At 49.4% G+C, this 17,177-nt stretch overlaps 1 pseudogene; it reads right to left on the bottom strand.

Moving 5' to 3' along the window:
- Positions 1–5,326: 5,326 nt before the first annotated feature.
- LOC116914360 lies at positions 5,327–5,951 on the bottom strand (annotated as a pseudogene).
- Positions 5,952–17,177: the final 11,226 nt, after the last annotated feature.

The following is a 17,177-nucleotide window of genomic DNA, read 5'->3' on the forward strand; positions in this document are numbered from 1 at the left end:
GAAGGTGTTAGCTCTCCAAGGCTGTGGGCTGCAGCCCCTTGCCTTCACAGGACCTTGTGATGTTAGCCTAGCACTGTTGACTTGGAGGACACAGAGCATTCACTCCTGTCTTGGCAGAAGAGAGATCAGTGTCATGGGCTGCCCTTACGATGTTCTCTGGCCCTCTGCTCCCCAGAGTTTCCCAACCATGTCCCGGCCTACTATGACCTATGAAAGGCAGCGCCTGTGACCTATGACCTGAACCTTGCATATGCGGGAAGTGTGGTGCTTGTCTAATCCACGTCCCACCCCTAAGCTGGTACCAGAGTCTTGCTGATCACAGCAAGACTTGGGGTCACAGACTGGCTTGTCTCCTAAGCAGACATCGGGAAAGAACCATAGGGAGCCACAGGAGGCTTTCCCAACACTGATTTGAGGCACACAATTCCAAGCATGCTTTTATTTAGCACTGGGTGACGATTGAAACACTGTCACTTCTACTGTCCCTGTGACTGCCAGGATCCCCAGTGGGGTTCATGAGGCAGCTCTCCTATCCTGCTGTCGGTCAAGTTACATGGGGTTCCAGTTGTTTCCAGCTGCTGACTGCACTTCTGTCCGGAGCATTTGCTGTCCTGAGGCACGCAAGGACAGTGACAGTCACCCACTGAACCTCAGCTTGGGATAGTCTCCACAGTGTCCCGGCTGCCCTTTGGTGTGTCTACTGTCTCTAGACCAAACTGGACACTTCTGAGCAGACTACACCTCTTCGAGCTCTGGCCGTCACGCCACCTGACTTGTGGGGATGCTCCACAGAGCCACAGAAGAGCTGAGGTGGTGATTAGCACCCCAAGATGCTCTCCTTTGGGTGACTTCCTCTCAGAAGAGTGGCATCTGCCCTTCGAAGACCTGCTATTCGGTTTTGTCACACTTGAGAATCCCCCTACCCCCCGAAACACTCTGCCTGCTCTGGCCACTGGCTCTCTGTTCTCTGGGACTGCCTTTGTTTTCCAACTCAAATCCCACAACTAGAATGTCCTGTCCCCTTCCAGATGAAGTTGACTATGCAACAGAGGCCACATCCCTCCTCAGGCCTTTTTGGCATTATCAGCCACTAGGGGTGTAGGAAAGTGGCTCCTGTCCTTGAGATGCCCAGGTATGAATGGCTCCCACCTGACAAGTGCAAAACCAATTTACTTGTTTTCTTTCTTTACATACTTTGATGTCAGATGACGTTTGATCAAAAGCCTGGTGACCCACAGAGGAGAATATAAAAATTGCATGCTCATTGGAAATCCCTTCAAGGAGCGCCAGTAGGAGGGCTTTGCTGAAGGTTTGGCGTTTTGTTTTTTTAAGATGGGGTACTTTTGCAAACAAGAACTTTCAAACAGGCCTCAACGTCTCGAGGGGCGAGGGAGTAAGGACCTTCCGCTGCTCCCGACTGGTCACACAGCAGGACTTTTGCCAGTAGAGCAGTATGGTCAGCCTGTCCCTGTACACAGGGCCACTGTGAAGTCACCTGTGCCTTGAGGCTGAGGAAGGCACAGCCCAGCCCAGAGTTCAGAAAGGCCGTGAGCAATTAACCACAGCGCTACTTGAAATCAGAAGAAGTCCCTGCTGCCAAGTCGAAACTCAGTCAGCAGAGAGCTCACCACAGCGTCTGTCAGGCAGACCACTGTCCTGCGGGGAGAGACCCTCAGTGCTCTCAGGTTGGAACAACTAATGCCCAAGGCGGTGTGCAGATCATCCCCCAGCAGACCCATAAAAACCAGCTCCTCACTCATCGGGCCAGTTAAGGCTCCACCACTCGCTCACTCAGGCCTTGCTGCTGCAGGCTTTCAAGGCACCGTCTACAGACTCCTGCCAGCGGACACAGCGCACTGTGTAAGACACGCCCTTGGGACTGCCGCTGTCAGAATCGTGCAGAGGCAACAGCACTTAACTCTTTTAATCAAAGATCTCACTACCGTTTTAGTTACGTATCAACCCGTGGCTACCTGTTAAGTTCTGTCTCTATTTCTCTTTGTATATAAAAACTCTAAAATGGATTAGTCAGAAAAAAATATTTTGGTATATTGTTTCCCTTGAATGTGCACTAACTTCAGAGAGCTGGAATTTTGTAAAAGGAAATAAAATATATCTCCCATTATAAATCTGTTATGTCTGTGGGGAACAAGATCTTCACTCTAAGAAATCCGAGACTAGAGAAAGTGCATTAAGCACTGTAGAAAGGGACACAGACGTACAGGAAAGGCAAAAATGGCAGGCATGGATTGGCTCATGATCGTGAGAATTTTCTGTCCCCCTTTCCCATAAGCTAGTACCCCAGGGAATCACAGGCTTCGGGCTATTCTAGCATAGCCTCTTCTCTAGTTCCACCCTATTGATTCCGGACATCGTCTTATCTCATGAGATTTCTCCCTTTCCTGATGGTGGGCTCAATCTCCTAGTAAACTGGCTGCGACCTTCTAATTCTCAGGGTCCAGGGTCCTGAGACAAGCAGGCACCAGCCACCAGCCAGAGAGTGAGGGGCCTCCTGCCTCCTGCTTATCTGTGATGCCTTGGTGTCCACACACACCACATACTGAAAATGGACGATTTATTTCCTATTTATCTTTGGGCACGCTGCGTGGATGAACTGAGCATCAATAGGAAGTAGCCATGAAAGGAGGAGAAAAGTCGGGGAGGCCTGGGCTGGGGTACAAAGAACTCCGTGGTATATCGGCACCAGGCCAGCAGGGCTGGAGGCTCTGTGCAGAGAAACCCTCAGTATGTTCTGGGGAAGAAGACAGCAGCACTGTCCCAGGATCTTCTCTGGGTCTGTTTAAAGAACTCACATGCCTACTCTGGACAGGACTATTTCTTTTTTTTTTTTCTTCTTTTCTTTCGGAGCTGGGGACCGAACCCAGGGCCTTGCGCTTGCTAGGCAAGCGCTCTACCACTGAGCTAAATCCCCAACCCCAGCAGGACTATTTCTAAGCTTCTGACTGGGGCCCTTTTGCTCTACCTGCAAGGGAACTGTGGGCAGACAAGAAACTCCTTGTGCTAGTCTTTGGCAGCTGTGGTACACTTCAGCACTCGACAGCAGCAGGCAAGCAGGAGCAGCAGGTGAAACCCTTTAGTGTTACAACTCTTGTGTGGGTGCCGGGTCTCTTGTCCCTAAGGAGAGAAATGTAAACAGCTCTTGTGCAGGCCTGGGGTATAAAGAACCCTTAGCTCTACAAGTGTCATAGATCCTGCCCCTTAGCCCTTGGCAGTAATGAGAATCACAGCTACCAGGCCTGTGTACCAGAATCCTGTTGTCGGCGCTGTTACCCTTATGTAGTTGTCCGAGCAAATGTCACTGTTCTGGCCTGTTGGTCACCACTCATTCTCCTGTCACTGCTTCTGATGCTCTTTTTTTCCTGTTATTAGCTCAGCTAACTAAAAGCAAACAAAAGAGAGTACTTGACAAAAACATTTTATTGAGCCTAATGTTGCATCATGAGGGAAGGCATCTTAGGAAGATCTCTCCCAGCCTGCTCACCAAGTGCGCCAGTCATACGGCTTGCTTAGACAGCCAAAGAAAGGACTTTCGTAGCAATCACAGCAAACCTCTAATGCAAAGCACAGGACCTGCATTAGCTGTGGCACAGGCCCGTGCAAAGGAGAAACTACACTCTCACAGCTGACCACTAGGGGGCAGGACCTCTCAATAGCAAAAGGAGTGCTTACAAGGAAGCTGTACCATCAACAGTTTCATGGCAACATTTAACATCAGCTAACAACCCTTCTGTGACACTAACTCTTAGCCAGAGAAGGACAGGTTCTTCTATTATGTGTCAAGGCCACACTGAAGGATTGCTACTTCAGTGGTGATACAATGTGACAAAACATTCAAGTAGCTTAGGACAGTCAAGGAGACAGGACAGAAAAGCAGTGAGGAGAATACGTCTCCCTCCCTCCCTCCCTCCCTCCTTCCCTGGCTCCTTTCCTCCTCCCCCCTCCTTCCCTTATCCCTCCCTCTCTCCCTCCCTCCTTCCCTGGCTCCTTTCTCCTCCTTCCCTTCTTCCCTCCCCCCTCCCTCCCTCCCTCCCTCCCCCTCTCTCCCAAGGCAGTCAGCAGTCAGTCTCTGCCTTCACCCTGAAATGAGAAGGTACTCTGTCCCAGGGGTGGGAGCACTCTCCTGTGTGTACAAGGCCTCCTTTTAGTGAAGAGCTTGACAGCACCTAGGGAGCTGAGGACCCACCAGTGGGATGATTTGGGGACTTCTAGTCCAGAGAGGAAAGCCCCGTCACTGAGCCATGACCCAGACTTTCTACAGATATGTTTTAATTTTGAAAGCTCTTTTTTTACCTTTTATTTTTTTTATTTTATTAACACTGGTGTTCTGTGTGCATGTGTATGTGTGAGGATGTCAGCCCCCTTACCCTCGTAACTGGAGTTACGGACAGTTGAGACTGCCATGCGGGTGCTTGGGATTGAACCCCTGGGTCCTTTGGAAGAGTAGCTAGTGCTCTTAACCACTGAGCCATCTCTCCAGCCTTAATTTTAAAAGCTCTTATTGGAAGTCTTCACACTTCTCTAAACATTATGAGGATGCACTGAGGGCTCTTCATGTGTCAGTCTACTGAATTGTGGTCATTTGCTATGATTTAACTGACTATGATTATCATGAGTTTCTGATAGGAGTTTGGTTTTTTTGTTTGTTTGTTTATTTGGGGTTTTTTGTTTTGTTTTGTTTTGTTTTGGTTGAGACAGGATTTCTCTGTGTAGCCCTGGCTGTCCTGGAACTCACTCTGTGGACCAGGCTGGCCTTGAACTCACAGATATCCTCTTGCCTCTGCCTCTGCTTCCTGAGTGCAAGGATTAAAGGCATGTGCACGCACCACCACTGTCAGGCATGGAACTTACTCAATGAGTCCAAAGTCTACTGCTAATGAACTCACTGTGAGTGAAATCTCTAAGTCCACCGGATGGGGTCGTGACCTACTAGAAGTCCACGTGCGGACTCCTGCTCAGAGAGTGTAGCGATGCTTCCCCTGCAGGCACGGAGGACTGCAGGCAGCAACATGCCTCTGTGCAGAGAGGGTTTGGCACCTTTTTGCTGAGGGCTACTTCTTTTCTTTTCTTTTTTTAGGATGCAAAGTATTTTATTTTTAAACTTCTAAAGTTTGAACACAAGATAGCCCTGTTTAGATGAGTTTCCAAGCCGAATGCAGTTGCATGGTGCTCAGTTTCTGGCTGAGAAACAGTTCCTAATACCCTGTGTGTGTGCCTATGTTCTGATCTGTGGGTGGTGAGCTGACCACTGGTAACGTCCCTTTATGCCTTGACAAGGGCTTAACAAACATTAGACATCGTCCTAGTCTTACACAGCCAGTGTTGTCCCGAGTGTCTCCTGGGAGGCATAGACCATGTACAGGAAGCTGTCTTCATCTCTCTCACTTTCATGCACTTCAGAGATGGCCGTGGCTACACTCACCATGCTGTGCTCATGAGGAAGTAGGCTTGGTTAGCACTGAGCTGCAGGTGCCTTCTAATTATCTTGGTGAGTTCGATCATATTCACGTGATCAGGTACAAGGAACTTGGCCTTGTCCAGGACGGGCAACTGCTTCTCACCCTTGTATCAATCTATAATGACTGGAATCTTGGCGGGGTGCTCTTCCTGGGTGAGCTGAACATCTTCCACTCTTTGTTCGAAGCCCCGGCGCTGCTGAAGGTCTTCTCGGATAGCGTGGTGGTCTTCGTGGTAGTCTTCTTGGACGGTGACGGTGCGGCATGCAGGTATCCCCGGTCAGACGATCTGACTCCCACGAAGATCACGTCCCTTGTGTGTCTCCTCAGCCCTGCTAAGGGCTACTTCATTGGTTCAGTCCTGTTGACACTAAGGGAGTGGGAAATCCCCTAACCTCTGCCTACCTCTGTGATTTTTCCCCACATCCCCAGGCTCCCTACATCTAGATTCTCTTCTCTGAGCTGGAGGCTGGACATTGTGAGGGCCTGGGAAGCCCTGAGGTCCTGTGGTGGATCAGTGTGACCGTCCAGTTTTCTGTACCCAGGTCCCAGGGATTCTTGGTTCTCAGACGCCACCAGGGGGCACTGCTAGCCTCCAGATGGTAGCATTGGCAGGGCTACAGGGCACAGCTGCAATTGTGCAAACCCAGCAAGTACACCCAGCTGCTACCACTGTTCGGGGCCTGGCATCTTTACCAGACTAAAACCGGGACGAAGGGAAGCAGGGGGAGGGGCAAGGCACGGCCCACAAATTCACAGGAAACTGTTGATGGTCATTATTTTTCAGAGAAGGTCCCTGAAGACAGGCAGACTCCTCTTCTGATGACAGTGCTGCTCTCTTGTCCCTTCCCTATGCTCTGGAAGGTCATTACCTGGGTTTCTAGGGAGATGGGTGTAAGACCTCGAACTCTAAATGGGACACTGCATTTATCACTAAAACAGTGCTGGGCACAGTGGTGTAACTGTGGCAGGGACTGGGCCTTCCATGCCCTGGCTGGACTTCTAGGAAGAATATACTTCCTGCCCCGGCCCCGCCCCCAATATGGCCCCTTAGGTGGATGCGAGTATAGTAGTTTTGTTCCGCCTTGAGGGGATGGAAAAGCACTCTCTGTCAGGGCTCCTCAGTGCCCCCTGAGAGTTCAGCGGAAGACCGCAGGATGAGGTGAACCCACCACAGATGAAGCAGATCGCAGAAAATAGTTGTCTGTGGCTTTCTGTGGTTAACAACCACTGAGCCCCCGAGTGAGCAGGTAGAGCAACACAGAGAACAGCCAAACTCAGATACGCTGGGCCATGATGAGCCCTTCCTGAAGGTCTCAACAGTCACAGGACTCCTGTGTGTGTGTGTGTGTGTGTGTGTGTGTGTGTGTGTGTGTGTGTGTGTGTGTGTGTGTGTGTGTGTTGAGAAGTAAAAGCAAGCACTGGGTCTACCATGTGACCCCCCCAAACATGGCCTCTTACTCCTCATGAGACATCTTTGCCACCAGAGGTTCTGACTGGGAGAAAAAAGCGGAAAGACAATGAGTGAGTGTCTTTGCTCTTGACCTCCTCTGGAGCAGCGGAACCTAGACCCAGACTTACCTCAGTGGATGTTCGTAAGAGGACAGCTCTGAGGGTGCCTGGTGGCGAGGCTGGTGATCCTGATGTAGCTCCTTACCAACATTGGTAGGATCACAAGCCTTTACTCTTTAGGTGACAGTGTAGGTTTCCAGGACTCTAGCCTGCAGTGCTTAAAGCCCCATCATACCCTCCCCGCCAAAACCCAAGCCCAGAAAGAAAAGATAAGGGAAGGGAAGAGAAGAGGCAGAGTTTGCCCCATGGGACATTCCTGTGTGTAAGGAAGACATAGATCCATTGACAGCAAGAAGCTACAAGATGGCTGGAGAGATGGCTCAGTGGTTAAGAGCACTGACTGCTCTTCCAGAGGTCTTGAGTTCAAATCCCACATGGTGGTTCACAACCACCTGTAACGGGATCTTCTTCTGGTGTGTCTGAAGACAGCTACAGTTACTTGTTTATTTATATATGATAAATAATTTTTTTTAAACACACACACACACACAAACCTATAAAGCACCAGTAGTCAAAGAACTGTGGGGCTACAAGGATAAAGGGATGGGAAGGTAAACCAGGCAGGTCCTGGTGAGGCTGCAGAATGTCCCTGGGACTTCAACTGTGACTGATACCTGGCACGGCCTTCGTGATGGTGGAAACAACAGCACCCCGTGGATAGGACCTTGATGTTTACAGCTGCCCTTGAAAAACCTCCTACCATCCACGAGGAAAATCTAGGGTGCTGGCAGACGCCTGGGCATTGGAAAGGTACATTGCTCTGAGGCTCACACAGCAGAGCCACGGCAAACTGGGTGAATTTTATTGTATATAGGTCATCCTTCTTTACTGCTAGGAGAATGTGAGAATTTACCAGAATTAAAAGGCGGGGTACTTAAGACGATTCAGCGGTTAAGAGCATTTGCTGCTCTTGCAGAGGACCTGGGTTCAGTTCCCAGCACCCACATGGTGCCTCACAACTGTCTCTAACTCCATTCCCAGGGGATGCAATGCTTCTCTCTGGCCTCCTTGGGTCCTTCATAGCTGTGGTGCACAAAACACTCATAAAAGGAAAATAAAGTTTCAGACGCAGCAGGCAGCAACAAGTTACAGAATTTATTACAAGTGAAGAAGAATGCAGACACATACATACACAGAAACACAAATAACACAGAGAGACAGAGACAGAAACAGAGAGCAAAGTACAGAGAGAAAGAGTCCCTGCAAAACAGAGAGGACACGGATAGCTAAATCCCCCGGGGTGACCTGGATCTTATACATTGTTCCATTGTTTTGGTAGCACAGGGCAAATTCCCCTCCCCCGTACATATCTGACCACCCTGGACTGGTCTGCCGAAAGGATCCCTGCCCCCACAGCACCGCCAGGGCCTTTTGTCTCAGGTCAGAAGAACTAGAAAAGAGCTGGAAGTTCGCCATCTTGATTATCTCTCTGTGACCCTTTCCCTATCCGGCTACCTGTCAGGGGTGATTTTTAGCTTCTCCTCTCTCAAAAGAAGAGAATGACCCCCGAAAGTTGTTCCTTGACCTCTGCACATATTGTGTATGGTGACCCCCCAAAAAACAAATAAACAAATAAGTATAATTCAAACATTAAATACGGGGCTGGAGAGATGGCTCAGTGGTTAAGAGCACTGACTGCTCTTCCAGAGGTCCTGAGTTCAAATCCCAGCAACCACATGGTGGCTCACAACCATCTGTAATGAGATCTGATGCCCTCTTCCTGTGTGTCTGAAAACAGCTACAGTATACTCATATAAATAAAATAAATAAATCTTAAAAAAAATTAAATACGAAAGTTTGCTTATCTTTCAATGGCTCTGGTAGAAGAAAATCAAAGCATTCTATTTGTATAGTCAGAGCTCTTCTAAGTCACTGAGCCCCTTGGGGACACTCCTCACAGTCTCCTCTGATGGAGGTTTCTTCTGCAGACCCTGGCCTATCAAGCCGGAGATTGTCCAATAAGTCAGAAGGAAAGGATCACCCGGGGTGCATTTGGGGAAGCTCCTGAGACAAAAGTAACAAAATTGTGTTCACGCTGAGACAAACGTAACAAAACCGAGTTCACACCCTAGGGCCTAGCACTCCCATCTCCCTGGATCACAAAAGCGGAGGGAAATAAAAAGACACAAAGGAGAGTGAGCAGGGCTCTATCACGTGAGGCGGCACCTGGATGGACAGACAGCACACGGGAGTGGCAGCGCTGGCTGCGGAGGACTGAGGAGCTGCAGTGTGGGAAGAAGGGAATGGCGGTGATGGACACACGTCCTAAATCCACACTCGGGAGAATTCCGGAGGCTGCTGTTTGTACTCTGCCAGCTTTAAAGAGGGTGTGGGCTGGGAGGATGGCTCAGCAGCTAGAGAACTGCTCAGTCAAGTGGATCCCAGCACCCAGGTGGAGTGGATCACAACTCCGGCTCCAAGTGATCTGATGCCTTTTTCTGGCCTCGTCGGAGACCTGCATACACATTATCTTATGCACACACACACATAAGTAAATACATACGTTTAAAAAAAATAAAAAAGTCAAAACAAGCAAACAAAACCGTGCAGCCCTGACGCTGGTGGACAGGGTTCTAGGGGTGGGAGAGGCTGGGAGCAGATGCTGCCTTTTCCCTAGCCTTGGGGACAGCTGTAAGGCTTTGGCGGAAGGAGTGGCAGGGGTGGGAACTGGCTGTTGATAAATGTCAACAGCTCCTAAAAATAAACAGGCGGGAGTCCAGGTGCTCAGAACTTGTGAAATTAGTTTCCACTGGCGTGCAGCCGCCCCTTAGGGGCAGCTGAGCGTCTTGCTTTGACCCTACGTCAAGAATGAAGTCAACTTCGTTCATGGTTAGTCCCTGGCTTCCCAGTACCACAAAAACTCCAGGCTACTTGGCTACAAATGGCCAAGCTGCCCACTGTGTTTGAACTGTATTTTTATGGCACACCAGTTCCCCAAGACTATGTTCCAGATGCAAATGCACAGGACATGGCTGGCTATGGCTTGTAATCCCAGCATCCAAGACTCTGGAGCAGGAGAATCCCCAGAGCTTTAGGGCCAGCCAGGGCTATGTAGTGAGGTCCTGCTTCCAAAACACTGCACAGAACAGGGGCAGGTGAGACGGTTCACTGAGTAGAGGCCCTCGCAGTCAAGTGTGACTATCTGGGTACCTGAAACCCACACTGTGGAAGGGAATGTTGGACGAGAGAGCCGTCTCCTGGGAGCTGCCCTCTGACTTCCACATGTGTGTGCATGTGCACCTGTGCATGGGCCTGTGCACGCATGTGCACACAATCAATAACAGATGAATGTAACCCTAACAAACCCAAATCAGGTAAATGGGCAGAAGGTGGAGAGGTTGGTCAACCAACAACAGCCATGTTTGGGAAAGCCACGAGGGGGCTGCTCAGCGGTTAAGAGCACTGACTGCTCTTCCAGAGGTGTCCTGAGTTCATTTCCCAGCAACCACATGGTGGCTCACAACCATCTGTCATGGGATCCGATGCCCTCTTCTGGTGTGTCTGAAGACAGTGACAGTGTACTCGTATGTATATAATAAATAAATGAATCTTTAAAAAAAAAAAAAAAAAGGAAAGAGAAAAGGAAAAACCCACAAGGACACCTGTTAACTTTCTATGCATGTCAAAAATATTAAATTAAACTTAGGCTAAATGGAGAAAGAAGGGCAGGCGCACAGCTGACAAGCTGACTGATGCCCGCCCCCCCACCCCCCGCTGCTCGGGCCAGCTGACGGGGGAGGGGCAGGGAGAGCTGCATTCTCTCTGGGAGGAGGAGCCTCTTGGCTCCCGCAGACGGTCCGTGTTGGGAGGAGCAGGTGACTTCTTCAAGGAACAGGGTGAGGCTGACAATTCCACATTTTCCGCATTTTCTGGAGGCCTGACACCACCCAGGATTCTGTTAAACCCAAGACGTGGACCCGACCCTGGGAGCTGAACAAAGCCTTTCTCAGTGCCGCCTTAAGGCATTTTCGAGGCTGGCAGATACTGCAACCTATTTGGTTTCATATTTAAGTCTCTCACACTTGATCTTAGCCAAAAGGCTGAGCATTTCCTTACGCGGGCTACCGTCTCCAAATGTGCTTAGTCACTGTTCAGCAGCAGGGCAAGAAAGCCAGAGGCATGGTTGAGTACCGTCCCTCTGTCTAAACACACATTGGCAAACACGCATTGACCCAGAAGATGGCAGTCAAAGCCTGCTCCTCAAATTATCTTTTAAAGACTCATTTCTTTTATGAATGGGAGTACACTGTAGCTGTCTTCAGACACACCCGAAGAGGGCATCAGATCCCATTACAGATGGTTGTGAGCCACCATGTGGGAATTGAACTCAGAACCTCTGGAAGAGCAGTCAGGGCTCTTAACCTTTAAGCCATCTCTCCAGCCCTTCCGCTAATTCTTTTTCTCTTCTTCGAGATATAGTCTCACTATGTGGCCCAAGCTGGCCATGAACTCCTATATAGCTGACCTCAAAATCATAATCCTCCTGCCTCAGCATCCCTAGTGCATGCATAAGCCACTATGACCAACTATATCTAATCTATTTTTAACATTTTATTATTACTGTGTGCGCACATGTGTGCACTCGTGTGAGTGTGGGGATATGTGTGTCATTGTGTGTGTGTGTGTGTGTGTGTGTGTGAAGGTCAGAGGACCACTTTCAAGAGTTGATTCTCTTCTTCTGCTTTGGTTTTCAGGCTGTCTCACTTCTTGTTTCTGGCATGTAGTGTATTCCAGGTAAGCTAGACCAAGAGCTCCTGTCTCCGTCCTCATCTTGACACAGGTGGAGGTGCGGGGTTAAAGATGTAAGCCATTGTATCTGGCTTATTTACCTGGGCTCTGGGGATGGGACTTGGGTCATGAGGTTGTATGCAAACATTCTTTTTTTTTTTCCTCCTGAGCCTCCTTGCTCTGTTTTAATTTTTATTACTTCATTTTATTTTGAGACAGGAGCTCCTGTCTCAAACCCAGGCTGGCCTCAAACTCATATCAAATCAAAACCATAACTCTTTCTTTCTTTCCCTCTCAAAGAAGAGACGTTTATTTTGGAGACAAACGTGGGTGACTGTGGCCATGGGACACAGAGTTTGTTTACAGATAAATAAATAAAAAATCATCAAAATAAATCTCCCCAGCTCCTAAAAAAAGAAAAGAAAAAAAAACACATAAAAAAATAAAATAAATCAAGGTGCTTTTCAGATACATGGGTGGGAGCATCGGAGAGGCTGGCCACAGGAAAACGGAGAACTCTAGTTTAGGCCCCACATACTGATGATCCCTTCAGGTTCAGACGGGAGGAAGCGAGAGACTATTTCCCAAAGGGAAACTGGTTCTCTGTGCATTCCCAGTGCTCCATCTCTGTCACATAGCTTCGAGGACTGTTAGGGGGAATTAAAGATGCCCTGAGATCAGTTGGCCCTGAACTTGCAACAACATTCCAACCTCTCCACACCCACTGACTGCTCCCGTCAGTTAGTCAGCCTCGAGGAAGGTTCACTTTGAAAAAGCAGCTTCTGGGGTTGGGGATTTAGCTCAGCGGTAGAGCACTTGCCTATCGAGCGCAAGGCCCTGGGTTCGGTCCCCAGCTCCGAAGAAAAAAGAAAAAGCAGCTTCTTTTTGTGAAATTTCATCCATATTCACCACGTAGCTGAGGCTAGCCTGTGACTTTGGATCCTCCTGCCTCCACCCTCCACACGCAACTTCTGTGTGGTGTTTAAAAGGAGAGAGAAGCACATCCTAGAGAGAGGGGACATGAGCTAACATTCATCTGCTCCAGACTCTTGAGCGTCTCATAACGAATGTAATATCTGGTCTAACAACTACTCAGTACCCAGTCCACAGGTAAACATATTTAGGGTTTTTGTTTTATGCATTTATTCTACCAGATGAACTCAGTATACACAAGAGGAAGGAATATCAAAATCATACACTCACTAGGGTACTTTGCAACTTAAAAAATACCAAAACATGATCTCAGAGAGGGGGCTGCGATCAGGATGTAAAATGAATAAATAAATTAATAGGGAAAAAGGCAGGTAATCCCCAAGAACTGTCAGAACCTAAATGAGATGGACTTGCATCTACATGAAAGGAAGAAGGAAAAAAAAAGAAAAAATAAACAAGGGGTTGGGGATTTGGCTCAGTGGTAGAGCGCTTGCCTAGCAAGCGCAAGGCCCTGGGTTCTGTCCCAAGCCCCAGAAAAAAAAAAAAAAAAAAAGAATATTTAAAAAAAAAAGAAAAAAGAAACAATATCACCCAGTTATCCTGAAGCCAGGGGAGGAGAAGCAGGGTGTGTGGTTGTAATATCTGGATGATAGTCCTTCCACTGGGCCACCAGGGGCCACCAGGGCAGTGTGTTTCCCTTTGGCTTCGGTGACAGGACCGTGGTCTGTCTGGTCACGCTGTACAGAGGTAGAGAACTGCAGTGATCCAAGCGTGAACCAGTAAGCCAGAAAGGTCTTCCTTCCCATAAAGAATTTTCAATAGGTTGTCTGCCTCTTTTCCTCCTCTTTTTTTTTTTTTAAAGATTTTTTTTTTAAGATTTTCTTCAGACACACCAGAAGAGGGGCATCAGATCCCATTACAGATGGTTGTGAGCCACCATGTGGTTGCTGGGATTTGAACTCAGGACCTTTAGAAGAGCAGTCAGTGCTCTTAACCACTGAGCCATCTCTCAGCCCCCCCCCTCCCCTCCTCCTCCTCCTCCCCCTCCTCCTCCCCTCCTCCCCTCCTCCTCCTCCTCCTCCTCCTCCTCCTCCTCCTCCTCCTCCTCCTCCTCCTCCTCCTCCTCCGACACGGTCTTACTCAGACTCCTCTCAAACTAGTAGCTCTCCTGTCTCTGCCTTCCAAGTCTTGGGATTAGCAGCTTCCGGGACTTTCATTTCTAATCTCTCAAGGACCTTCAAGATGCCATCAAGGCTATTCGGCCCAGGCAAGAATGGGATAAAAAAACAGCGTGGTGTCTTTAAAACGGACAGATGCTTGTCCTGTACCTCCTACCTTCTCGGAGAAGATAATCAGGTCACATGAGTATGATGGCAGTAGGTTCTGCCTGCATGGACTGAGATCATCTCTGGGTCAGTAGGTTATAAAGTACACTCTGGGGGTTGGGGATTTAGCTCAGTGGTAGAGCGCTTGCCTAGGAAGCGCAAGGCCCTGGGTTCAATCCCCAGCCCTGAAAAAAAGAACCAAAAAAAAAAAAAAAATAAAATAAAGTACACTCTGCACATGCGTGGTGACGTCGGAATGAAACCCATTATTTTATATGACTAACACACACACTCACTGTTTTACAAGCTGCACTTGGAACCAGTTACCTGCTTTACGATGACTTCATTCAGGGAACCGGAAGGTCTGGACCCACCCACGTTCCCCAAGCCCCACCCATTCACAACCCTAAATCTATTCTCTTTAAAGTTCTCCTGGATACAGTCTCAGGGGAGGGGCTGCCAGGGAGGGAGTGCCTTCTGCACCTGGTCAGGTGAGGGAGCCTCTAAGATCTGAGAGTTCAGGATCTCACAGGGATGAAGTCACCAGCTCAAAGGCCTGGGGACCTGAGGCTAGCCATGCTGCTGCCCTGCTTTCATTCCTGTGAGCCAAGTGACCTGCTGAACTCACTCTCACAGGTGTGGCTGAGCTAAGCCAGCCCATCCTAGGACCCTGTGGCTAGGGTGAAGTGGTAGCCTAGGTGGCCCCTATTTAGACCTTTACTTAGGTCCTAATTTAGGCCTCACCCAAACTGCTAAGTAGAAGTTGGGGAGTTCTGAAGGAGAGGCTCCAAGTTCTTCGAGGATCTGAAGATTGGGGGTTTCACTTGTTTGTTTTCTTTTGTTTTTGAGACAAAGTCTCACCCTGTACCCCTCGCTGGAACTCAGTATGTAGACCAATAGACCAAACTGGCCTAGAACTCACAGACTTACCTCGGGACTCATAAGTGCTGGTATTAAAGACATGCACAATTTGGACATTTTCTGGGGTCCCTGGGGTCCCTCCTCTATGCTGATCTATTCATTCCTTATTCATGGCTCTGTACTACCCCACTGCCCTGGACACAGCAGCAAGAAATCTCCTGAGCTTTTTGCAGAGAGAAGAGGGCACTGTGCCCTAAGTCCTCAGGACCACACCATGTGGCAGGTGGGTTTCTGCCTCACTTCTACACTGGAAAGCTGTCCAGGGCACAGGCTGGGGTGGAAGCCGGCGGTTTGTTCCAAGAGGAGGGATGGAAAATTTCAAACACCGACAAAAGTCTCCCCAGAGGCTCACCCAGCCACAGCGGGTGTTATAATTCTTTTCCTTTTTTTTTTTTAGCTGAAGGGTTTCGTGTTAGTTTTTGTCTGTCCAGCTGTCCTAGTGCTGAGGGTCATAGGCAAATGTTCTACCACTGGGCTACCCCACCGCCGGCCTCAGCCCCCCTCAGTCGGAACGACTTTAAAGCCATGTGCAGACTTTATGTTCTTCTCCTGTCAGATTGCTCAAGAGCCTGCTCAAGGCACGGACGCTGAGAACTGACGGTGGTTGGCCGCTGGGGCGGCAAGTGGTAAATTCACACTTGCGAAAACAGCAGTGTGTGGGAGCGCTGGCCATCCTGGCTGCAAGGTCACAGGTCACAGGAGGGACAGAGAGCTTTTCTGTTAGAATCAGAAGAGCGAATATGGCACTGGGTGAAGGGCTAGCGAGAGAACTTGTTCCCCAGAGGGGCCCTGCTCAGGGTAGGGTAAAGGTGAGGAGCCAAGTGGATCAGCAAAGACACCTGTGCAAGCTTTATGAAGCAGGGGGCGGGGCTGGAGGACCTGGGGCGGGGCTGGAGGACCTACGTCTGGCCGGTCACAAGAGCCATGGCCACTCGAATCCATAGTACATAGGCCAGGGGCTGTTTCCTATTGCACAAATCAGCGGTGTTCACTATCCATCCACTTTTCAAGCTAAAGGGGGCAGATGAAGTCCAAAGAATCATTTTTTAATAAAAGTAATTAGTTGAGGAGGGAGGAATGGATCGTGTCTCCACCCATAGCCTGGGAGCCAGCTGCTGGCTTTGGGAGAGGGAGTCAGTTTCTTTATGGGTGTGGCCTTAGGTTAGTCATGCTCCACTCACGGCCCACACCCATGAGTATGTGGGCTGGACAGAATAGACTTGGAGGGGCACGAGGGGGAAGGGAGGGGGCTGGAGTGGTGGATCAGCAGTAGAGGGCGCCTGCTGCTATCACAAAGGACCTGGGTTCAGTTGCCAGAACCTCTGGTGGTTCACAACCATCTCTGAACTTCATTTCTAGGGAATCAAGTCCTATTCTTCTGGCCTGCAGGGGCATGTGCACACGGGGTAACCTGCAGCCCGTCAGAGTTTTGGCCACTTCGCTCTGTAATGTCTGCGAGGAAGATGTAGACAACCCATCCCCCCCACTTACCTGGTCTGAAAGTTCCGAAAAGAACGGTGTATGAGCTTCAGGCAGCCCTCGGAGGAGCTCCTCTCTACCCCCAGCTCCCATCTGCCAAGGAGAGTGTGTGGTGGTTCAAATGCTGATGCACCCCCCACCCCCAGTGGCTCATGTATTTGAATGGTGGTCCCCAGTCGGTGGAACTGTTTGGGAAGGATTAGGAGGTGTGGCCTTGTTGGAGGAGATGTGTAACTACCAGTGAGTTCTGAGGTTTCAGAAGCCCAGGCCATTTCTAGCTCGTGTTCTGCCTCCCACTTGTGGGTGAGATGTGAAGTCTCAGTTACTGCTCCAGTGCCGTGCCTGCCTGCCTGCCTGCCTCAGACATGCTCCCCATCGCGATGGTCAGGGACTCTAGCCCTCTGAACTTATAAGCACCAATAAACACTTTCTTCTCTAAGTTGCCTTGGTCATGGTGTCTTTTCACAGCTATAGAAAAGCAATTAAGGTGTGGAGGTGGGGGGGGGGAAGGGGCTGGGCACCAGGGAGCTGCTGAGGTCTGGCTGACCACCTAGGTAGTTGGTACTGAAGACATATCATTGAATTCAGCTGTTGCCGTCTTTATTCGTCCACACCAATGCCCCATCTGCTCTTCTTGGATCTGTCTCAATTTCCTTCAGTCTGAGGGAACAGCCCCAGAAATACTTAACTCCTAAAGTACGGCTAGATTTCTCTCAGACCGTGGGTTCTTGTTTTGAGATTGCAC

This window comes from Rattus rattus, chromosome 13, assembly GCF_011064425.1.
Source record: "Rattus rattus isolate New Zealand chromosome 13, Rrattus_CSIRO_v1, whole genome shotgun sequence".
NCBI classification, from domain to species: Eukaryota; Metazoa; Chordata; class Mammalia; order Rodentia; family Muridae; genus Rattus; species Rattus rattus.